The sequence below is a fragment of the Canis lupus genome, chromosome 18 (assembly GCF_003254725.2).
Source record: "Canis lupus dingo isolate Sandy chromosome 18, ASM325472v2, whole genome shotgun sequence".
Taxonomy (NCBI): domain Eukaryota; kingdom Metazoa; phylum Chordata; class Mammalia; order Carnivora; family Canidae; genus Canis; species Canis lupus.
The window spans coordinates 48,430,718-48,452,062 of NC_064260.1; the positions used below are offsets into that span (position 1 = coordinate 48,430,718).

At 52.6% G+C, this 21,345-nt stretch overlaps 1 long non-coding RNA gene across 6 annotated transcripts; it reads left to right on the plus strand.

Moving 5' to 3' along the window:
* Window positions 1-424: 424 nt before the first annotated feature.
* On the plus strand, window positions 425-12,864 carry LOC112663183 (uncharacterized). Of its 6 annotated transcripts, none has more exons than XR_007403455.1 (4): window positions 425-1,564; window positions 1,696-1,835; window positions 1,991-2,547; window positions 11,763-12,864. It is a non-coding gene; the product is annotated as an uncharacterized LOC112663183 (long non-coding RNA). The 6 variants fall into 6 exon arrangements; XR_003139036.3 differs by lacking the exon at window positions 11,763-12,864 and having other exon boundaries at window positions 1,991-2,161; window positions 2,388-2,846; XR_007403456.1 differs by lacking the exon at window positions 11,763-12,864 and having other exon boundaries at window positions 428-534; window positions 1,460-1,564; window positions 1,991-2,846.
* Window positions 12,865-21,345: the final 8,481 nt, after the last annotated feature.

Below are 21,345 nucleotides of genomic sequence, written 5' to 3' on the forward strand. Positions count from 1 at the left end.
GTGTGTGGGGGGGGGCGGCTTACAAAGCCTCTGGTTGCCCTGGGGAGAAGGTGCCCCCTTAGGCGGGAAAGGAGATCTAACTCCTTGACCTTCGTCCCTCAAAGCGCACCGCCTGGTGCCCTGAGCGGTATGAAACCCCAAAGTTCACTAGGAATTCCCTGGCCTCCTGGCTCAGGGCCCTTGGCCCGTCTCTAGCCAAGTGCCGCGGAGTGGGGCGCCCAGACTGAGATCACCACCTCCAACCCAAGCAAAGAAACCGGTTGGGGGGCGGGGGTGATGACCTAGGTGGCCAAGTCCCATCCGCGTCTCCCTGGGCCAAGGGGGCCGCGGCCTACCTGAGGCGGAGCTGCCCCCCGCCCCTGCTGAGCGCGCGGAGCGCCCCTGCGGACTCTCGCGGGGCGGGGGCGGGCGCGTGGGGGGGGGGGCGGAGGGGAGGTGGGTAGCCCGCGGGGCGTCTCGCCGGAGCCGCACCTTCCCGGAGGAGGACCCGCGCCGAGACCCTGTGGCTCCCCCAATGCCCCTCCCTCCTCCAGGGTAAGGACTCGACGTCCCCCCTTTCGCCCGGACGCCTGGCCACTCGCTCCCCATCCCCGCGCTTTCCCGGAGACCGTGTTGGGATGTGACCGCATCCTCGTGCCTGCTTCCTGGTGCCCTTGGAATGCCCCAGAGCGTCTCCATCCTTCCCTTCGGCCTTGGGGGTGGGTGGAGGCATGGTGGGCTCTTTATTATGCGGCGCCTCCGAGTTCTGGGGCTCCAGACACTTGCAGGGGGGGAAAGGAAAGGACATTGCTTTCCAGGTGCGGGGAGAGGGGTCGCATACCCAACGCCCTCCACTCCTGCGCTTAGGTCCCTTGGCCTCGTGCCGTCGGGAGGACGGGTGGCGGGGCGTGGACCCTCTGGGGAGTTCCGGGCGTGCGGAGTCCCAGGCGCCCGAAGGGCCGCGCTCCGTCCCCACACCCCGCCAGGGCGCTGCACGGGGCTCCACCCACTCCTGCGCGTCCCGGGGGACCGGGCAGGGGCTGGGGAGCCGCGCGATCGCGGAGAGGTGGGAGGCGAGGGCGCGCGCCGCGGGAAGCCGGGCCTTGGCTCGGGAGGCGCGCGGGACTGCGCCGCGCATTCCGCACATTCCCGCCCGGCCTCGGTTCCGCCGCCACGTGGTTGCTCTGCGCGCCGCGCTTACCGTAAGGCTTGGAGAAGGCGCGCACGCCCGGCTCGCCAGCGCGTGCGGACCTCCCAGGGTGCGGGGCCCGAGGCGTGGTCCAGCCGCCCTGCCCGCGTGCGTGGATTGGGGCTCTTGTTTTGTTTGGTTTTGTTTTTCACGTAATAAGGAGAGTTGTGCTGCTGGAGTGATGACGTATTCATTTGTAAAGGCGGGCAAGGAGAGTCTCAGGCCCCGTGGGTATTTGTAATCGGGTGACTGTCCGTCTGAGGAACAGGAGTGACCACTGTGTCTTCCCAGCGGTGACAGAGCCGGAAGAGGAACTGCAGCTTCTGATCGTTTTCTTCTCCTTTTCCTTATTATTCAAAAGCAGTGGGCGGCACAGCCCAGTGCTCTGCACAACTGGTAAGCCCAATCTGGGAGGTTCTTCCCCCATCAAATAAACTTGCTAGAACTATTTTTTCTTTTCTTTTCTTTCTTTTCTTTTTTTTTTTTTTTTTTTTTGGTAAAGCTCTGAAAGGTCTTTTTTTCTGAAGATTAGTTCAAGATAAAGAGTCTGGTTCATCCCTGGAACCTGAGCAGCTGACCTTAACCAACAGGATGCCCGGCTCTGCCTCTGGGGCCCACTGGAGCCCATAGGACCCTGCATGGATGGAGGTCCCCCCGGCTGGAAAGGGTGAGAGGAGTTCCAAAAGCTGTCCACATACTGCCACCTCTCCCAGTCCCCACATAGACAGAGGGCTCTCCCTACAAACACCCAAGCAGGGATGAATGGGAGGGGGGGAAGGGAGGAGAAACAAATCAGTACCAGCTCCCCCCTTCCCCTTCCAGGTGAGACATGCCTATTTGCTCAGAATTCAAACTACTGCAGGGTTTTGGAGAGCAAGCATCCTCCCCTCATGGACCAATCCTCGTGCCTCACTTCTCCTGCAGTTTACCTTGCCCCCAAGCTCATTGATGCCATGCATTTAATCTTCAAAGCAAACCCCAGAAACACACTTGGTGAGTGGGGAAACTGAGGAAGCTGAGCCTTGTCCAGGGCTCACAATGCAGCAACCGTGATGTCCCCAACCGTGATGAGTTGGGCTCTGCACTGTCCAAGCCCTTAGGCTGCCCCTCCCTCAGGGTCATGAGCACTGTCAGAACAATTTCAGGGGCCTTTGACACTGATAAGGATAATAATCTACATCTTCAAGAATTCATGCAAAACCAAGCCATTTTTTTCCAGACGTCAGGAGGTTTGCTCCCATATTTGTGAGAGTGCCAAGAGTGTCACCTACAGACCTGCATCTGCTGGGAGCTGTCCGGTCTTGGGTAAATCTTTGTCTTCGTCTGTAAAGTGGGGTATGATTTCACTCCAACCAAGGCCATGGAGCAGAGTCATTAAGGTAATATGTGTGAAGCAGTTAGCAGTAAGGCCTGGTGTATGTCAAGGTCCGTTAACTGTATTCATTCATGTATTTGTTCTTGTGCAGAATGAAGGCCATGTGATGCATAGTGTATGTGGAATTGATTAAACATTTCAGTTTATATTCAGAAAGAGGATTTTAAAAAAATGGCTTTCTGGTCTGTAAACTTGCTTTCATTTGCTGGCTTCTCCTGAGCTGTCTGTGGACGTGAGACTTAAATACTAGGATATATTATTTTAATTAAAAAAATATAAAGTTGAACCACATCAAGCTTCCCATCTCCCTTCTCACCCTGGAAAAGGAATAAAATAAGTGTATTTTAAAAATAAGCACCCTGGGGCGCCAGGGTGGCTCTGTTGGGAGTGTCTTGAGTCTTGATTTTGGCTCAGGTCATGATCTCATGGGATGTGAGATCCCACGAGCTGGGCTCTGCACTGAGCATGGAGCCTATTGGAGATTCTCTCCCTCCATCTCCCTCTACCCTGCCCTGGCTCCATTCATGAACACTTGCATGTGCACTATGTCTCCAAAAAAATTTAAGTAAATGTAAGCACATTGATTAAGGGCACAGTGTCAATGCAAGGATGAGGGACATATGTAAAAAGGAAGAGGTTTCTGTTTGGTCTGAGAGGGTGGATACCCTAAGGCACTACTCAGGTCTCTGGATGAACAGGGCTTGTGCCTGCTATCACATGTCATAGAAGGAGCCACTCTGTATTCAAGGGGAAGAGAGGAGGCAGTCACAAGGGAAACTGGCCAAAGATGTAGGTCAGTGACATGGCTGAAAGCAAAGAGGCACAACTCTCAAGACACCATCAGGCTGACCGGGGCACGGCTTGGCCTCAGAGTCTTGCTGCAGTGAGGGGAGGGTAGAGAGGGTGGAGAGGGTGGGGGAGGCTGACTTCAACATTTAGCTATGGTTAGGGCCTTGTGGGGAGAGAGGGCTCCTGGACTGGCCAGGGTGGAGGGGCAGTCCCTACTGTGGAGGCACTGATGGAGTTAGGGGCCGACCCATGGAGACGTATGGCAGCCCTGTGGCCTGGGAGACTGCAGGGAGACCTGGAGATGCTGAGAGGTTCAGTGAGGGGCTCCTAAGCCCTTGTGTGTGTGTGGGGGGGCGGGGGGGGTGGTAAGCATCAGGATTAGGGCCCTGAGCTGAGTCCTTAAGTAAAGGACTTGGCATTACATCCAGCCCCAGGATATTTCCTTAGCAGACCATCCACAGCAGATTCACCAATACCAGAGAGGAGGGATGGGGCAGGGTGGGCCAGCTGAGTGCTCACCCTCCAACTGGAGCCTCAACCCCTCCTCGGCCCTGGCAAGACCCCTGTGACAAAGGACCACACACAGGGAGAGGGGTCTTAAAATGACAGACATTTGTTCTATCACAGTCTGGAGGTCAGAGACTGAAATCAAGACGCAGGGCCATGCTCCCCACTGAGGCACGAGGAGAGGACACTCCCTGGCTCCTCCAGCTGCTGGGGGTCAGGCTTCCCTGGGCTGCTGGATGCACCCTTTGAGTCTCTGCCTCGGTCTCCATGTGGCTGCTCCTCCCTGTGTTCTCTTGTCTTCTGTCTCTTATAAGGACGCTTGCTATTGGGTTTAGGGCCCTCATGGATAACCCAAGATGATTTCATCTCAAGAGCCTTCCCTTGATTACATCTGCGAGGACCTTTTCTTCCAAATAAGGTCAAATTCACAGGCTCTGGTGGTTAGGAGGTGGACACATCTTTTTGGGGGACACTGTTCAACACACTCGGGCTAGGGAGAGGGAGAAGCATGGGATGTGCTTTGTAGCAGCTTAGAACAGGCAATCAGATTCTTGGGTTTGGTTTGAGTCAGGCCTTATTAGCTGCTTCAGGGCAGGAAGACAGGCCCTAAACATGACTGAGTTACAGTCTCTGGCCTCCAGGGGCTTTCCATGGACACCTGAGAAATAATGCATGGAAAGCTGCTTTTACTTGAGAGTTTATGGCCAAATTGGCAGGTGCCCTCTGTGGGCTCCCACCGTCCTCGTCTTGCTCACTCCGCTCTGGAGGTAGACAGGTAGACGCACCGCACGAGCAGTCTGATTGCCATTAGAATTCTGACCTGGGTGAGAGAAAGGCTTCACCCAAGCACGAGGAAGGGTGGAGAATGAACAGGCAAAGACGGAGGACAGGGGAGATGTTCTAGATGTTTGAACAGCACAAGAGAAAACCCCGAAGGGAGACAGTGCAGGGTATATACACTTCGCTTAAAAGGGAAGAGTTTGGGCAGCCCGGATGGCCCAGCGGTTTGGCACCGCCTGCAGCCCAGGGCGTGATCCTGGAGTCCCGGATCGGGCTCCCTGCATGGAGCCTGCTTCTTCCTCTGTCTGTGTCTCTGCCCCTCCTCCCCGTCATGAATTCATGCCCTCCCTCCCCGTCATGAATAAATAATTTTTTTTTTTTTTTTTAAAGGGAAGAGTCTGACTCTGCTGGGTTTTCCCTAGGTCCTAAAGCATAGGGGTGGGCATGTGGGATCCGAAGTGTCCCCTTCTAGTCCCGGCTCTGCCACAGCCTATGTGTGTGACCTCCTGTTCTCTGAGCCTCAGCTCTCTCCCCTGTCAAACACACATCATGATAATGTAGACCTCCCAGGGTCGCCACAGAGATTCAACAAGTGAGGGGAGTGAGACCCACCAAGAATCCTGCACCCTGAGGACTCATGAGTAGGCGTGAAGGGGCCTATGTTCTGCCCTGGGTGCACCCGGGGGGCAGCACTGGTGGCGGCAGGGCCATGTCAGCTGTGACTGGGCGCTCCCACCTGCACCTTCACAGACACTCTGGGCACAGTCCCCTTGTCCCCATTTTGCAGATGAGGAAGTCAAGGCCGGCAGGGTCCTGCAGCGAGGGCGGAGCTGGGAGGCCTGATGGCTGTGACTCTAAAATCCGAGGTGGGGGAACAGGTGACGGCAAAGCACCTGTAGAGATATTGCAAGGTTCACTTTTTAAAAAGAGCTTTATTGAGATACAATTTACTTAGCATGATGTTTACCCTTTAGAGCCAGTGGTTTTCAGCGTATTCCCCGAGTTGTGCGACCATCATTGAGATCCAATGGTAGAACCTTCTCCTCACCCCCAGGTCCCACCCACCAGCAGCCAGCTTGTTTTCCTCTTGCCTTCCTCTGTCAGAGTCATGCTGTCGTGAGCGCTCGGGCGTGACGTCTGTGTGGCTGCCTTCTCATGTCTCCTGCATGGCAGGGCTCACCCGGGAGGCACTGCCAGCTGCGGGGAGACCTCGGGGCTCTACCTCTCTGGGACCCGGGAGACCCGGGACCGACCTGGATGCTTTTGGAGAGGATCTCTCAGCCGTTTCCACCCTCCCCCTCTCCCTGGTCTGTCCCTCTGTCTTTCCTCTATTCCTTCAGCAGGGAGCTCATAAAGTCTGGAACTGCAGGCATGTGTAAGGGATGACTTTATGTCCCGAAATAAGCACGTGCACAGGAGTGGCACGTTGCCCTAAGTCGCCATGCCTAGCTTGGTGCTCCATGGAGCAGAGGGAGGGTGAGCATCGCTAGGAGCCCCAGCACGGGCATCTGCGGTTGCCTCGGCTCCAACTCCCACCGACTCAACCTGCGTGGTTAGCATCCCAGACATCACCCGGGGGGTCAGCCCGTAAGAAGAGAAAATAATCTTAGACGTGCTTCCTTTCCCTTCCTCTGTCCCTGCAGGCACCCCAGGGCAGCCAACTCACCCCGGTACAGAGTGCTGATGGCCGCACACCCTCCGCTGTTAAGGAGTTGAGGTGCTCTGGGCCTGTTGGTCCACCAGGGCATCAGGAGGCCAGGGACATCCTTCCACCTCCATGGGGATGGGAGCCCAATCTCCTCCCTCCCCGCCAGCGTCCCATACCTGCTCTGGGACCTGAGTCTCCTCTGGCCAGGGAGGGCAGCTGGAGAAGGTGGTGCCTCCCCAGGCCGACCGAGGATCAGAGCAGACCTGCCATGCGCCCCTGTCTTCCCTATCCCTGCACCTCCCTGCCCCCAGGGAGCATGCGTCCAGCAGGGCAAGTGGACGTGCCCCTGGCTCGGAGTCCTGTACTGGGGCAGTGGCCGCAGGCTGGGGAGCAGGAAGGAAGGAACCAGGAACCCCCACCCCACCCCCGGCCAGGGAACTTGAGCAAGGCTGTCAACAGCTGTATTAGTTATCTCCTGCTGCATAAGGAACGACCGTGACACCTAGCAGCATCAAGCAGGTGACGCGTTGCTCATGCAGCGTCTGTGGGGTCCGGCTCCGGGGGTCTCAGGAGGGGACAGTGAGTTGTCAGTGAAGCCACGGTCACCGGCAGGTGGGAGAGTCCACCTGAGGGCCTGTTGCTCACACACAGGGTGGCGGCTCTGCAGACAGAGGTGGCTCACAACAGGGGCAGCCCCCTCCACAGCCTCCACATCAAAGTGACATGCTGTCGCTCTGCCACATGCTGTTGGTCACACAGACCAATCCCAGAATAGTGTGTGTGTGTGTGTGTGTGTGTGTGTATGTGTGGAGGGGAACACACTGCACAAGGACACTAATGATGCAAGAGGCTGTCACAAAAGCTCGTACAACCGGGTGGGCTTCCAGGCACAGGTGGGGACAGCGCGGTGGGTGCGGTGGACAAGGCAGGTGGGGCCCCTAGTCTTACCTGGCTTCCAGGGTACCAGGTTACCTGACTTTTCCACCTGAATATCCAGTTAATCCTGCACCAGTTCTGGAAAGCACCATCCCTTCTCTCTAGCTTGTTGATGGTGGTAACTTTGCCCTAAGTCAGGTGCATATGTGAGTGTGAGTCTGTTTCTGTCCTGTTCTACTGATCCACTTTTCATCATGAGGTCACAGAGTCTGGTGATGGAGTCTGAGCCATCAGTCATGCCAGAGTCTGGTGGGGGCAGTTCAGGATCTGCGTGAGGCAGGGCGCGGGGCGTGGTTTGGTTGTGATTCAAGCTGTCTTATCTGCTTGTTTTCTCCATCTGCTTTTCCTTTTTAAAAAATATTTTATTTATTTATTCATGAGAGACACACACAGAGAGGCAGAGACACAGGCGAGGGAGAAGCAGGCTTCCTGCGGGGAGTCTGATGTGGGACTTGATCCCAGGACCCCAGAATCATGACCTGGGCTAAAGGCAGATGCTCAACCACCCAAGCGTCCCTGCTTTTCCTTTTATACCTAAATCCACCAATGATGGTTTGTGTTGCTTGCAGCCAAAACCAGGTGAGGAGGGCCCTGGGACTGGGCACAATCGCAAGCTGCCTCGAGACCTACCACGTCTCTGCCAAATATATTCCTGTAAGAGTAGCCCTTGAAACAAGCTCATGTCTGACAACTGGGGAACTATAGCTTATGGTGTATTCAGAAGATGGAAGAACATTAAGGGGAAAAAGCAAGATTCAAACATATATGGACATCATTAGCTCAACTATAGGACAGACACAGCTGGTTTGAAGGACATAGGACAAGATGGAAGGAGCTGAGACTTTTGGGGTGATAATGAGTTTTTCCTCTTCTTCTATACTCTTTTTATATTCTATGTGCTGTATTTTCTTATGAACAAATATTTTATAACTAGAAATAAAAATCCAACCAGGAACGACTCCAGAGGTACCCGGCTATTTTCAGATGTCCCAGCCCTCGCGGATGTCCTTGGAACACCTGAACCAGGTTCCTGGGGTTCGTCAGGCCATGGCCACATGGGATTCTTTCAACCACTGGCCCCAGCCCCAGTCATCAGCTTGGGAAGATCTGCAATTCTAACAGGACCCCTCTTCTAGCAGACAAAGGAGTGGGGGTGCTGGTGTCTTAGGTAGAGTTTCATCCCCCCTGCCCCTGGGTTGACACTGCTTGCAAATGCAAGGCCAGGGTGATGACCACTCAGGAGCAGGAGAGGCCCTGACTTGCCTTCTAAGATGCAGGTCATGAGATGAAAGCAGGAACAGGTACACACAGGAACCACGAGATGCGGCCTAAAATGTGAAATACTCTCCCCTCTGTGGATGGCTGGGCTGGTGTCCAAAGAACAGCTATCTTTCCGTAAGGTGGATTTCTCTGAGGATTCATGTGGCCCTTGGGAGACACGTGTGTTGCTTGATCCAGCTCCGTTACTGCTGTCAGGACACCTAAGGATGCCTTGACGGGGGCCAGGCCTAGAGAGTGCCCAGCCCTAAACCAGCAGCAGCATTGTCTAGACAGAAACGAGTGGGAGAGGCCCACGGAGAGGAGGTCATGTGGCAGGTACCACGTGGGGTCCTCCAATACTCATTCCCTTCCACAGACACAGAATTTTTAAGGAACACTTACTACTCAGATCTCAACGACACTTCCCAGCCTCCCCTGCAGCTGGTTGTGGCCGCGGGACCAAGTCCCAGCCAGGGGGCTGTGGGTGGAAGTGATGAGGGGAACATCTGGGTCGTGGCCTTAAAACGCAGGGGCACGTGGCAGGGTTGTGGACTGTGAGGTTGGCCTACAGACGTCAGTTGCTTTTCTATATACCAGCAGTGAACAAGTGGATTTGAAATTAAACACACAACACCACTTCCATTAGCGCCCCCCAAAAGTGAAATACTTAAGGCTGCGTCTAATAAAACACGTACAAGATCTACAAGACGAAAAGTCTCAAACTTGGATGCCTGAAATCAGAGGACTAAATACATGAACAGAGATTCACGTCTGTGCATGGGAAGGCGTCCCCTTGTCTAGACGTTGGCTCTCCCCAGCTTGGTCTGCAGGTCCAGGGCAGTGACCATCAAAGTCCCAGCGAGTTATTCTGTGGCTGTTGACAAACTGATTCTATAATTTGTATGGAGGCAAGGCACCCAGAACAACCCACACGATTCTGCAGGAGAACCATTCTTGCAAGAACGACATCACTCAACGTCAAGACTGACTATGAAGCCACATTGTAGAGTAGAGCCCCTGGGTACTCTGTCACGAGGCTCTGTGTGTGACTGTGCACTTTCCCCGCCTGCCTTGCCTGATGCACTTGAGGACTCCACCTCGTGAGGCCACGCCGTGCTCATCCATCCATGCCGTGCTCCCCACGGCCCCCCTGAAGATGTTCTGTAATCACCAGCCTGGTGTTCCAAGACTGTGTGCCCTCATCAGCTTCAACCTTACCTCCCACTCGTCCCTGTAAAACCTCCACTCCTGCCGTTACACGCCCGCCACTCCCCTATGTCTGCCCTTGACCTTCGTAGCCCTGTGCAAGGGTGTCCCCTGCCCCCAAGTGCCTCGTAACTTGGCCTTCAAAGCAAGATGCAACTGCAGTCTAGACTCTTTAAAAAGTCTGCTCTGTGCTCAGCCTCACGTATTGGCTCCCATGGTGGGCTCCTCTCGCTCTGCTGGTTGCTTTGCATAGGAGTTATTTCCTACAGAGTGACCCCTCTGTCCCCTCCTACCACCATCCCGGCCTTCCCAGGAGCTCATGGACGGGAGAGACCCCACGTGGCTGGCCTCCCAGGGAAGACCTCTCTGGGGAGTCTTTGGAGTTTGGAAAACCAGCTCTGAGCTCTGGCACAGAGGCAGGCTGTGGGGTGGGGATGGGGTCGGGGGTGGCTCTGTCTGCAAAGGCAGCTCTTGGAAGTCCGGAAAGCACAGAGGCTCCTCTTGACCAGGTGCCCCACACTGGAGCACGGGGGCCACAGGAGAACCCACTCACAGGCTGGCCTCTCGGGTAGAGGTGTAGCCGGCGCATGTCCAGTGCTCTCAGCGTGGGTATTTGTTGTTGTAGACTCGGGCTTTCGATGCACAAAACCTCCTCAAAAGAATACAGAGAGGAAAATTAAAGGGAGACTGCCCAGGAACTTTGCAAAATTGGGAAAATGAGCATGCTCCCCATAGCAGAGCGCGTTGGCCCATCCCCTCGACCCTGATTAAGGGGAACTGGTATTTGTGGGGGCGTTCAGCAAGAGGCCTCTGATGGGGAGACAATTTTGTGGCTTCGGCCTGTAATTTGGATTCGAGGGCTCAGGCACCACTAATGTGATAAACTTGCAAACCTCCGCCTGCGACCAGTCGGAGAGAACAGCCCGCACAGACAGCTATCACAGCCGGCGTGGCCAGTGCTCTGCTCCTGAGGCTGCTCACCGCCAGTGGGGCTGGGCCCTTCCACGGCTGGCTTTGAAAATCTGGAAATACAAGTCACTGGTCTTGTTTATCATCTAGTTCTAAATCCACACTGTTGTTGCCTTTCCTTTTCGTTAGATGTTGGTTTTTGAGATTATCCATGTCCTGGGCAGGATGGGAACCCTCCCTACCCTATCCTGGGGTCTGGCATGTTATAGGGGCTTTGCAAGTATGCTGGACCAAGGAATGAGGGCATCAGTTGATGGAGCTGAGGGTGAAAAAAGACGTGGTTTTGGCTTGAAGATTGGTGGCTACAGGCCAGTCCAGGTTGAGCGTTTGCCCCCAGGAGATCTCACTGATGGTCAGGGTCATTTGATAGTCAGGTCACCGGGAACGGATGGGCTCTTTCTGGCTAGTGATCACTTTAGTATGTTTCTCTTGCTTCCTAAGTCACCCAGGTCAGGCTGCTGAGAGTGTGTGTGCATGCGTGCATGTGCGTGTGCATACGTGTGTGCGTGTGTGTGTGTGTATGTTAGATGTTGCAGGAAAATTGGGAGGAGGGAGGAAGTGGTTCAGGAGGGAGAGGGAGGAGGGTGGGGTGGGTGGAGTAATCAATATCCAGCTGTGGGTCCCCACCCTCTCTCTGTCCCTGGAGGGTCCCCTGGGCCGCATTCACCACTGTGGCCCTCGAGGACATACATCATACGTTGGCATCTCCGATGCTCTGGTTTTATACCTGTGTTTCTTGCGGTCAGCTCCCCCTGCCTTCGATGGGACCCAAGCAGGGTGAATTCCCTGCTCCCCCTTTGTTTGGCTGGGAAAAGATCAAGCGTTTTTAAGCAGGAACACCTCCGAGGAAACAGAAGGCAAACAAACCAGCAGCACAGGAGACTGAAAAAGACATGAATGAGTTTATCCGGTGCAAATTTCTGGTCCCAACTCATAGTCAGATCTAATCAGGGGCCGGTCGGTTAGCTGAGCTGACACCATCGATGGGGAACCAGGCTCTGCTTCTTCCTCTTCCTAAAGGTTAGCGAAGATACGCGAACATCTAGTGCAAAGTATACTTTCCGGTTTGACTTCAGCGGGGCATGTGATTTTGGATAACATCTCTGGTTTTCCCAATTAAACAGGGACCCTGAGCCATGACAACGGGGAAACGAGACTCCAGAGATGACCACAGTACTCGCCTCCCGTTCACCTCCACACAACGACTTCATGAAGAAGTTGAAAAAAACCTCTTTCTCTACCCGGCCAATGAGAGAGGACTTAGCCTCCAAGGATTCTTACTAAATACGGCTAACCTGGGTAAGCTTTCCTACACTGGGGTAAATTCAGGTGGTTTCAAAGTTTTCAATCTTATAAATAGCATCCTTATAGGAAACACTTATCTGATTCCCAGCAGCCTCGTGCCCTGTGAGATGGCGGTAGTTATCATAAGAGGATGGTGAGGTCAAATCCATTGAGTAAAGGCTACTTGCTCTTGGAGATTCTCAGTGCATGTTGCACGTAAAGGCACTGAGAAGTCCTGCAGTACAGAGACACGCTTGTGACCAGAACATTCTTTTTATGTCGCATCTACGGACATCCTGGGGCAGGGTTCCAAAAAGTTTACATGGGAAACACTGCCTCAGAACGCATTTTTGAAGTCATATAAAAGAGTATAAATAGCTTGTCTTTTCTCCTCAGTAGGATGAAAAGGGCAGTCAGAGTACTTGCCAGACAGAAGCAGATTATGGCAGGCATCGCCAGCGAGTGGGGGGGCATTGTTTTCCTGCCGCTCCCCCCACACAGGGTCCCACCAGTTTGTTTCTTTTTTGTCTGGATTAACATGCCCAATAATGACGCTTTCATATTGTCTAGTGTTTTATCTGTTTATTTTTTTTAAAGATTTATTTATTTATTCATGAGAGACACAGGGAGAGGTAGAGACATAGGCAGAGGGAGAAGCAGGATCCCTGCGGGGAGCCCAATGTGGCACTTGATCCCCAAACCCTGGGATCACAGCCTGAGCCGAAGGCAGACGCTCAACCACGGAGCCACCCAGGTGCCCCTGTTTTATTTCTTTAATTGCTGTCGAAGAAGTTCTGACACAGGGATCGATCCCAGGACCCTGGGATCATGACCTGAGGCAAAGGCAGATGTTTAACTGACTGAGCCACCCAGGCACCCTGAGAGTTAACCGTATTTACGTAGGTTTATTACTTACTTTCCTCACGCTGTTGCTCTTTTTGCATTTTATCACCCATGTGATCACGTAAGAAATTTATTTATTTATTTATTTATTTATTTATTTATTTATTTATTTATTTATTTATTTTACATATTCAAACCCCCTCCATCTTGCCTCCAGTGAGGCGCTTCCATTTCTTTTGTCAGAATTCATCTCTTTTGCATGGATGGGAAAATGCTATTCTGTTTTCCTCTAGCTTGTTAAAGTGAACCTGAAAAAATATAAACGTGCGTTTCCCCAACGTACAAGTAATACATGTTTAAAAGTGGAAAATAAAAATAAGAAACAACAAGGAACAAAAAACCCACCTGTGATCTCACCACCCAGACCCACTGGTAATACTTTTTGTAGCTCTTTTCAGGCTTCGCTCAGTGTTTATACACACATTTAAAAATCTTTCACTTGAATTTCTTCACGCGAGCACACCCGTGTGCGTGCATACACGCGCATGTGTGCACACCCTTCTTCCTCCGTGTGGTACTTTCTTCTGACTGTTTCAAGAGGGATTTTGGAATTTCAAGGGCAATTTTAGAATTTCATCATGAATTTATCATATGCCGAAAAGTATCAGTAAAAAAGCTCTGGCCTTCACCCAGTCTGATGGTGTGCAGGGAAAACTGCTTTTAAAGGGGAAGAGATTAAAAAAATAAATAAAGGGGAAGAGATGCTCCGATTTGTGGCTTTTGCTGATCTCTGTGGTGTAAATAACCCCCTGGGGCTGAGTTCGAGCTCTGTATGATGTCACCATACAGGGCTTGTGAATTCCCTGGATTTTTAGCCATTGGCTCCCACGTGTGGGCAGGGATGTCCTTGTCACCGTTAACCGTGCTTCTGCTTCCCAACAGGGGCAGCGTGAAGTTCTGCTTTTTGTTTTCCTCTTATTAGAGTCTTATCAGGGCCTTTTTTTAAAAAAAGATTTTTTTTTAATTTATTCATGAGAGACACACAGAGAGAGGCAGAGACACAGGCAGAGGGAGGAGTAGGCTCCCTGCAGGGAACCTGATGTGGGACTCGATCCCAGGACTCCAGGGTTAATGCCCTGAGTCGAAGGCAGATGCTCAACCACTGAGCCACCCAGGTGCCCCTTCTCGGGGCCTTTAAATAAGTGTTTTGTGTTCCCCGAGTAAATGGATACTCAATTATCTGAATTTTAATTGCTTCCGAAATCTCTTTTATGCTACATGCATATTCTAGTTGTGTGATATTTGTGTGAAACCCAGTTGATACACATTTTTTTTATGTGCCATATCTTCCAGAATTAATTTACTAGCACTTCTGATTGCTTTCCTAGGTTTATACTCATGGCTCCAACAAAACTGATATTTTTATACCTTCCATTTCTATACTTAAATGTTATTTCTTTTTCTTAATTAGCTCTCACCAACATTTCTGGTTGTCCATTCAAATAAGATTGCTCCCTGCACGGGGCACACCGTAGGATGATTTCGATGCTCAGTGCTAATGAATTATTAATTCAGGAACATTAGCTTTTGGTTTTTAAATTCACAGTGGTCATCATGTTTAGAATAAAACCTGTCACAGGGATTTTTAAATGGTGATTTTTCCCCCCAAATGCCCCCTTGACATCTATTGAGATAATTAAATGACATTTTACTGCTTCTCATGTTAATATGACAGATCATTTTCCTGCTCTATTACCTCTCGGTCTGGAGATAAACTCTGCGTGTGTGCTGCAGACACCTTTTTTAAAACGCTGAAAGTTTCTGCTTGTTTGGAATTTTGTAAAATAAATTTTGGGGGGTGGGGGATGGGCAACAGGGAAGGGGGGATGAAGAGGTACAAACTTCCAGTTAAAAAATTAAAAGGGAGCAGGGCTGTAAGGTACAGCATAGGGAAGGCGGTCCGTGGCATCGTAGGGAGCGCTGCGTGGTGCCAGATGGTGACCACGCGGATCGTGGCGAGTGTTTGGTGATGCATATAAGTGTCGGATCATTATGTTGTGCACCTGAAACTAAACACTATTGTATGTCAGATCCAGTTTAAAAATAAAATAAAATAAGCATTTTGTTTAGGAATAACTTTTGCTCGTGCAGAGGTCCCAGTCATCCCTCAGGCAGGGCCTCCTCTGGTTAACTTCGTACGTGCCCGCCGTGTGCTCAGCGAAGCTAAGAGCTGCCATCAGTACACTGCTGTTCACTAACCTCCAGGCTTCGTGGGGTTTCAGTAGTTTACTTGCTGGAAGAATTGCTTATTCCTGGAAGGATATGATTGTCCATGATTCAGGCAGGTGGGTAAACAGGTGGAAGGTTAAGGGGTTGTGATAATCATCTGTGTTCTTGCTGTTCTTGGAAGAGTCTAGGAAAGAGAGCTGTCTTTCCCTTCCCCCTCTCTCCTTCCAGAGTGCTTGCAAGACCTTGAGGCGGGAAGACTGGGGCTCTTCTGCACCCCCAGGCCAGTGCTCATTCAACTCTGTTTTTATTTATTTTTTTTAAGAGATTTTACTTATTTATTTATGAGAGACACAAAGAGAGAGGCAGAGACACAGGCAGAGGGAGAAGCAGGTTCCCTGGGGGAAACCCAATGTGGGACTTGATCCCAGGATCCTGGAATCACGACCTGAGCCGAAGCCACAGGCTCAACTACTGAGCCACCCAGGCGTCCCTCAACTCTGGTTTTAGGGTTGAAGTGGCTTAAAAAAGCAGGTAAGGCTCAGGTTTGCATCAGGTGGCCAGACCTGGTCGGTAAGATGGGGGGCTTTATTTAAAGGGGGGCATTCTGAGAATGGAAACGACCCTTGCCATGTCCCCCCAGCACCCAGGAAAGTGGCAGGCCTCTGGCAGAGTGGCAGCTGAAGGCCAGGATTGGGGACAGACAAGGCAGTGTGGGGTGGGACTCAGGTTGTCCACACCTGGCACGGCAGGGTGGAGCTCCGTCTCAAATGGCCAGTGAGGGCAGCTCACAGGTGACCCAGGTGGCCCAAAGACCAGCGGCCTCTCTCCCACCCCAGAATCATGTAGGTTGAACTGTTCATTTTAGGACTTGGCCCGGGACCCCCACATTCATGGATGGCCCTGCCGTTGAGATCTGCCCAGGTCACCTAGCACCTGTTGCAGACTGAACATTTCCGAGACATCTCCACTGTGTCCAGGCTCCTGACCCTGCCCCTGCCTCCTCACCTGCAGCCTCCCCAGTCGTGCGGGTCCTAAGTCCATCTCTCCAGTTCAAGCAGAAACCTTGCTGTCAACTATGACCCGTGTTTCTACTCATACCCGTGGCCAGTCCATTGGTGGGGCAAGGCCTTTCAGCTTTACCGTCCAAATATATGTAGGCCGGAGCTGCCGTGGTCTCCGGTGTGGATCATGGCCATGCCCTCCTGCACAGCTCCTCCATCTCTGGGTCAGGCTGCGTCCTGCTGTGGGAACAGGATCACCAGCCTCAGTGTCAGAGACAGCACAGGCTTCTTGTGCGTTCATTGAGCGGGTCGGCAAGGGGCTGGGTCCAGGCAGTCCCAGGGCCCAGCAAGGTGGGTCCTCACGCCCGAAGGGCATGTCTCTGGCTAAGTGTGCTCTGGCTTTGAAAGTGGCCACTCAGCGTCCCTGCTGACTCTGGATGCTGGTCCCTGGACGCTGCTTTTGCTGGCACTTCACTGGCCTCCAAGTGGGGGGGACAGTGTGGTCCTACCGCATGCCTGGAAGGAGACAGCTGGGACATTTGCGGCTGGTTCCAATCCCCCTACAGTTTCTTCAGACAGGTCTCCATGTCACTCAGAGGAAAACCAAAGTCCTTCTAAGAATGCCCCAGGTCCTGCCCTACTTCACCTTCCCACTGTCTCTGTCCTTCTGCACTACGATTTCCTGTGGCAGCACTGACCTCCTCGCTGGTCCCCCCACGCAGCAGACATGCTCCTGCCTCAGGGCCTTTGCACTGGCTGCTCCCCCGAGCTATCAGCACAGCTAGCTCTCTCACGGGCTTGAACTCTTCAGCTGTGATGCTTTTGGCGCCGCCTGCCCTGCCCACCCGATGCATCCTCTCTGCCCAACATGCACCACCCCCTGGCCATTTGCTTCTTCTCTGGTATGTATGGCTTTTTGACCTGCTCTGCAATTCACTTACGTATGGTATCGCTTGGATGTGAGCAATGTGGGGCAGGGCCTGGGTTTGTCTGGGACCCACCTCGTCCATTGCTGCATCCCAGAGCAGGGCCTGGCTCAGGGGAGCTGCTCTCTGCCTGCTTGTTGGGCCAACAAATGCATGGAGCACTGATGCATCAGGTGTTTTACTGTTACATTTTGCAGATGTCTTCAAGAAGGACCCTTGCCTGAAATATTATTCATGAGACTGAATTTCTTGCCTCTGTAGGTTCAAAGTTAGACCTAATTTGATTTGGAAAGAACATGTGGCTCGGGAAGGATTGCTGGGGAGCAGCTGGGCAGAGACCAGGGTCGGGAGTCAGGAGACGAGGGAAAGCCGGGCAGGGCCCAGGGAGAGCCCTGGGCTGGGCTTCAGGGAGCCTGCTGGTCATCATGTCATCAGGAGATTTTAAAGTTCGAGGGTCACTGGACAGCCGCCTCTTTGCTGTGTGCTCACATGGTGGAGAAGGGCGAGTGAGGTCTGGTCTGCCTCCCACAGGGGCGCAAATCTCATCATGGGACCCACCCTCATGACTTCATCTGACCCTGATCACCTCCCCCAAAGCCAGTTCCAGATACCGCACATGGGGGGTAGGTCTCAACACAGGGATTTTGGGGGGACACATGCAGTCCATGGCAATCCACTTGGGCTCATGTGGCTCGGTGGCACCCATGGGTTCCTCCCTACCCTATTGCCTCCATAGTGGGTCATGGATGGGGAGAGATGTGCAAAGGGACCACCAAGCAATCATGAGGGCCAGCAGCATTAGGTCCTCCACCAGTTCCTCCTGGGTCCCTTGGGGGTTCGATTATCATCCAGTGGCTTCTACAGACCGGCATCAAGGCGTCTTTAGAATCACCAGGTCACCCTCTGGGAAACCGGCCTGCCCATCTGTAAATTGGGAGGTGGAGCCTCCCCGGGCGCAGGGCAAAATCATGGTTCAGGAACCGAAAATAATGTGGTTAACAGTAATTTAGAAGGCTTTTCACTGAGCAAGATTTAAAACAAGGAGGAGAAAAATTGAAAAAGAAAAAAAAAAAACAACACCAGCTTGTAAAAATCTGTTTTAAAAACTTCCCTGGAAGTCATTGCTTTAAAACACTACCATTGTTTCTAACTAAATTCAGTAAAAATTTTTATTAACTTAATTATTTTCCCCGGGTCTTGTTTTTGCACTCAATAAAAATATCTAAACAACGTTTTCAAAGGGTCCCGAATCAAGCCTTTTATCTTCACGGGGCAAATTCCACCTGCCAATTTGCAAATGGGCCTGTTTTGGTCAATAGACCGCAGCATTCCCTGCTCGGCAAAGTTTCCATCTGTAGCTGGTCCAGGCCCTCTGCAAGAGGGGCGGTCACAAATTCAAATAGGACTTTTTTTTTTTTAATTGATTGAGGGTATGCGTGGTGGGGGAGCAGAGTACAGATGCACCAAACTTCTTTTTTGTCCCAGTTTATGGCTTTCATAGCTTTGAAGGTTCGGAGGGAGGGAGGGCTTGCCTGAGAACGGAGCGTCCATCGTCGGAGACCTCCTACTGCTGGGTCTGAGACCTGGGGATGTGTGTGTCCTCTGTCCTCTCTCGCCTTGCTCAGGGGACCCTTCTGATGCCGTTGGCCCCCTTCCCACTCTCCTTGCCTTCTGCCACCATCTGCCAACAACCTGGGGCAGGCACTCACCTAGTAGCTACTAAGCATCTTCCCGTGACCTATGCTGGGCTGGGTGGGGTATTGCTGCCTTTTCCCTGCCCGGGGCTTCCAACATCTACAAACATCACAAAACAGGGGCACCTGGGTGGCTCAGTGGTTGAGCATCTGCCTTTGGCTCAGGGTGTGATCCCAGGTCCTGGGATCAAGTCCCATATCGGGCTCCCCTCAGGGAGCCTGCTTCTCCCTTGGCCTATGTCTTTGCCTCTCTCTGTGTGTCTCTTGTGAGTAAATAAATAAAATCTTAAAAAAGAAAACCCACAAAAACAACAGGCAATGATCAAGAGGTAGAGGGGGTGCACAGTGGAGAGGGCAGGCTGGTTTTGGGGTATGGGCATGTCCTGTGAGTTGGAACCCATAGGGAGGTAAGAGTTCTTTGGGGCGGGGGGACAGTAGGTGGGGTAAGAGGCAGGACTTCCAGCATTGGGCTGGGCCAGAGCAGAGAAGGTGGGGCGCCAGGCCAGGAGCCTTGGGAGGTATTTCAGGGATGTGGAGTGGATGGCCAGGGTTCTCATAGAGGGCACACGTCCACACGTCTTATAGGAAGGGAGGGATTCTGACCCTGCCGTAGAAGGCCAGGCTCCCAGCCCGGGTTGGCTGCCTCTCTGGATCCTCATGGGAGGATCACACTCCTTAAACAATAACAGGAGAATCTTCTTCAGAAGGGCAATGTGTCATTCATTTTGTCCTCCCTAGGAGCACTTGTCCTCCATGCATCTGGCCTCTGTTAGCCACCGTTGAACACAGACCCCACATTCCCACACGTGAAGTGCCATTCTCATGATGCTAAACCAGATTGGAGCTCTGTTCTGTTTAGGCACCTTTCCATTTCGGGGCGTCTTTCCAGCTGACGAAGTTCATCCTGCGTCCCAAGACACAATATGATGGTTATTTTGGCACCACCACCACCTGCCAACACAGTAGCAGCCAGACGCTTATTTCCTAGCTCGTGGAGAGCGACACAGCCCTTCTAGGTCAGGGGTCCCTCATCCGGGGTCCGTGACCTTGGAGAGGACGAAAATGGTATGTTTGTTTTCACCAACCTCTGACTGCAGTTGGGCATTTTGAAGGTGGGCAGCAAACCACAGTGGAAGTGGTGGAGTGAGTGGCTTGCTGCTGATGGAAATCACGGATGGGTGATTTCCCCGGGTGGCTCAGTTGGTGGAGTGTCTGACTCTCGGTTTCAGCTCAGGTCATGATCTCAGGGGGGGCTCTGAGCTCAGTGGGGCATCTGCTGGAGATTTTCCCTCTCCCCCTGCCCCTCCTCCTCTGAGCTCTCTCTCTCTCTCTCTCTCTCAAAAAAAAAAAAAATCATAGATGTTTTCAAATCACATCACGGCCTTTGCAGATGTCTTGAGATGTTGTTTTCACTCAGCACCCTTCAAAACCACGGAAGCTTCTAGATCTCCTGCTCAGTTGATTTTATCTATCAGTGAAGCAGAGAAATTTCTATATTACAAATTAATTTAAAAGAATATTCGGTTAAAGCCGGGGCATGTGAGTGGCTCAGTGGTTGAGCATCTGCCTTTGGCTCAGGTCGTGTTCTCTGGGTCCTGGGATCAAGTCCCGCATCAGGCTCCCTGCAGGGAGCCTGCTTCTCCCTCCACCTATGTCTCTGCCTCTCTCCCTCTCTGTGTCTCTTATGAATAAATAAATAAAATCTTTAAAAAAAAGAATATTCGGTTAACCAATTTTGATGCAATTTGTTTCTTCTGTAACCCTATACATATCATGTTTTGCATTCACAAGTGTTAGTCTAAGATTTCCACAGAATTTTACGCCCTACCGAAGATCCCACAATGCAGAAAAGGCTCAGAGCCCCCACCCTGGGCATCTCTTCACTCCTGAGGAGTGAGAAGTGCAAACCTGAGCCTTGAAATCAGGAGCATTCCAGATGGTTTTGTGTGGGTGTTGTGCGTGGAGGACGTGGTCACTAGAATAAGCACAACATTAAAACCTTCACAAAGAAATTGTGGACAGCCCATGTGTGCAAGGATATGCCTGATGCAACAGGTTCACCTGGGCTTCCTAGTATGGGCTGTGTGCGGTGTCCACGGCCCTATCCCATCCTCGCCTGTCGATCCCAATGTTACATATCCTTCAAAGCCCTGCTGGGCTTCACCTCCTCCAGGAAGGCTGCCTGGACCCATGGAGGCCATGGGAACCCACCCGGCGGCCCAGGCTCATGCTCCCATGGTGAAGTGATGTCTTAAGCAGGCCGTGGACTTCGCTGCTGGTTCTGCTGGAACCTCGAGGCCTCACTGAGGCTGGCGAGACCTCCCCATGGGCTGTCCTGGCCAGTGAACCCTTGAGAGAGGGATCCTGCTTGGGGTCCCAGTGCCCACCCCGCTGCCAGGAGTGATAGGTTCCAGCAAAGTTTGCCCATGGTCAGAAGAACCCGAAGAGTCAGGAAAGACAGGAAACAGCCACTCTGCAAGCACTAAGGAATAAAGGCACTCACTTTCCAGGTGGCACCACCACCAGCCCCCTTTCTGGGGTGTTGCCCGGCCCCCCGGCTTCCTCACCGTCCCCCAGGCGGTCACATTAAGGTTTTCATCTGAGTGTGAAGTGCCATGTGGCTGAGGGAGCATGGGATGTCCAACTGTGAACCAAATCTGGGGAATAAGCCCTGAACCCCCAGACCTCTCTGGGCCCCCCAAGCCTTCTGAGGTCTCCCAGACCCTCCTG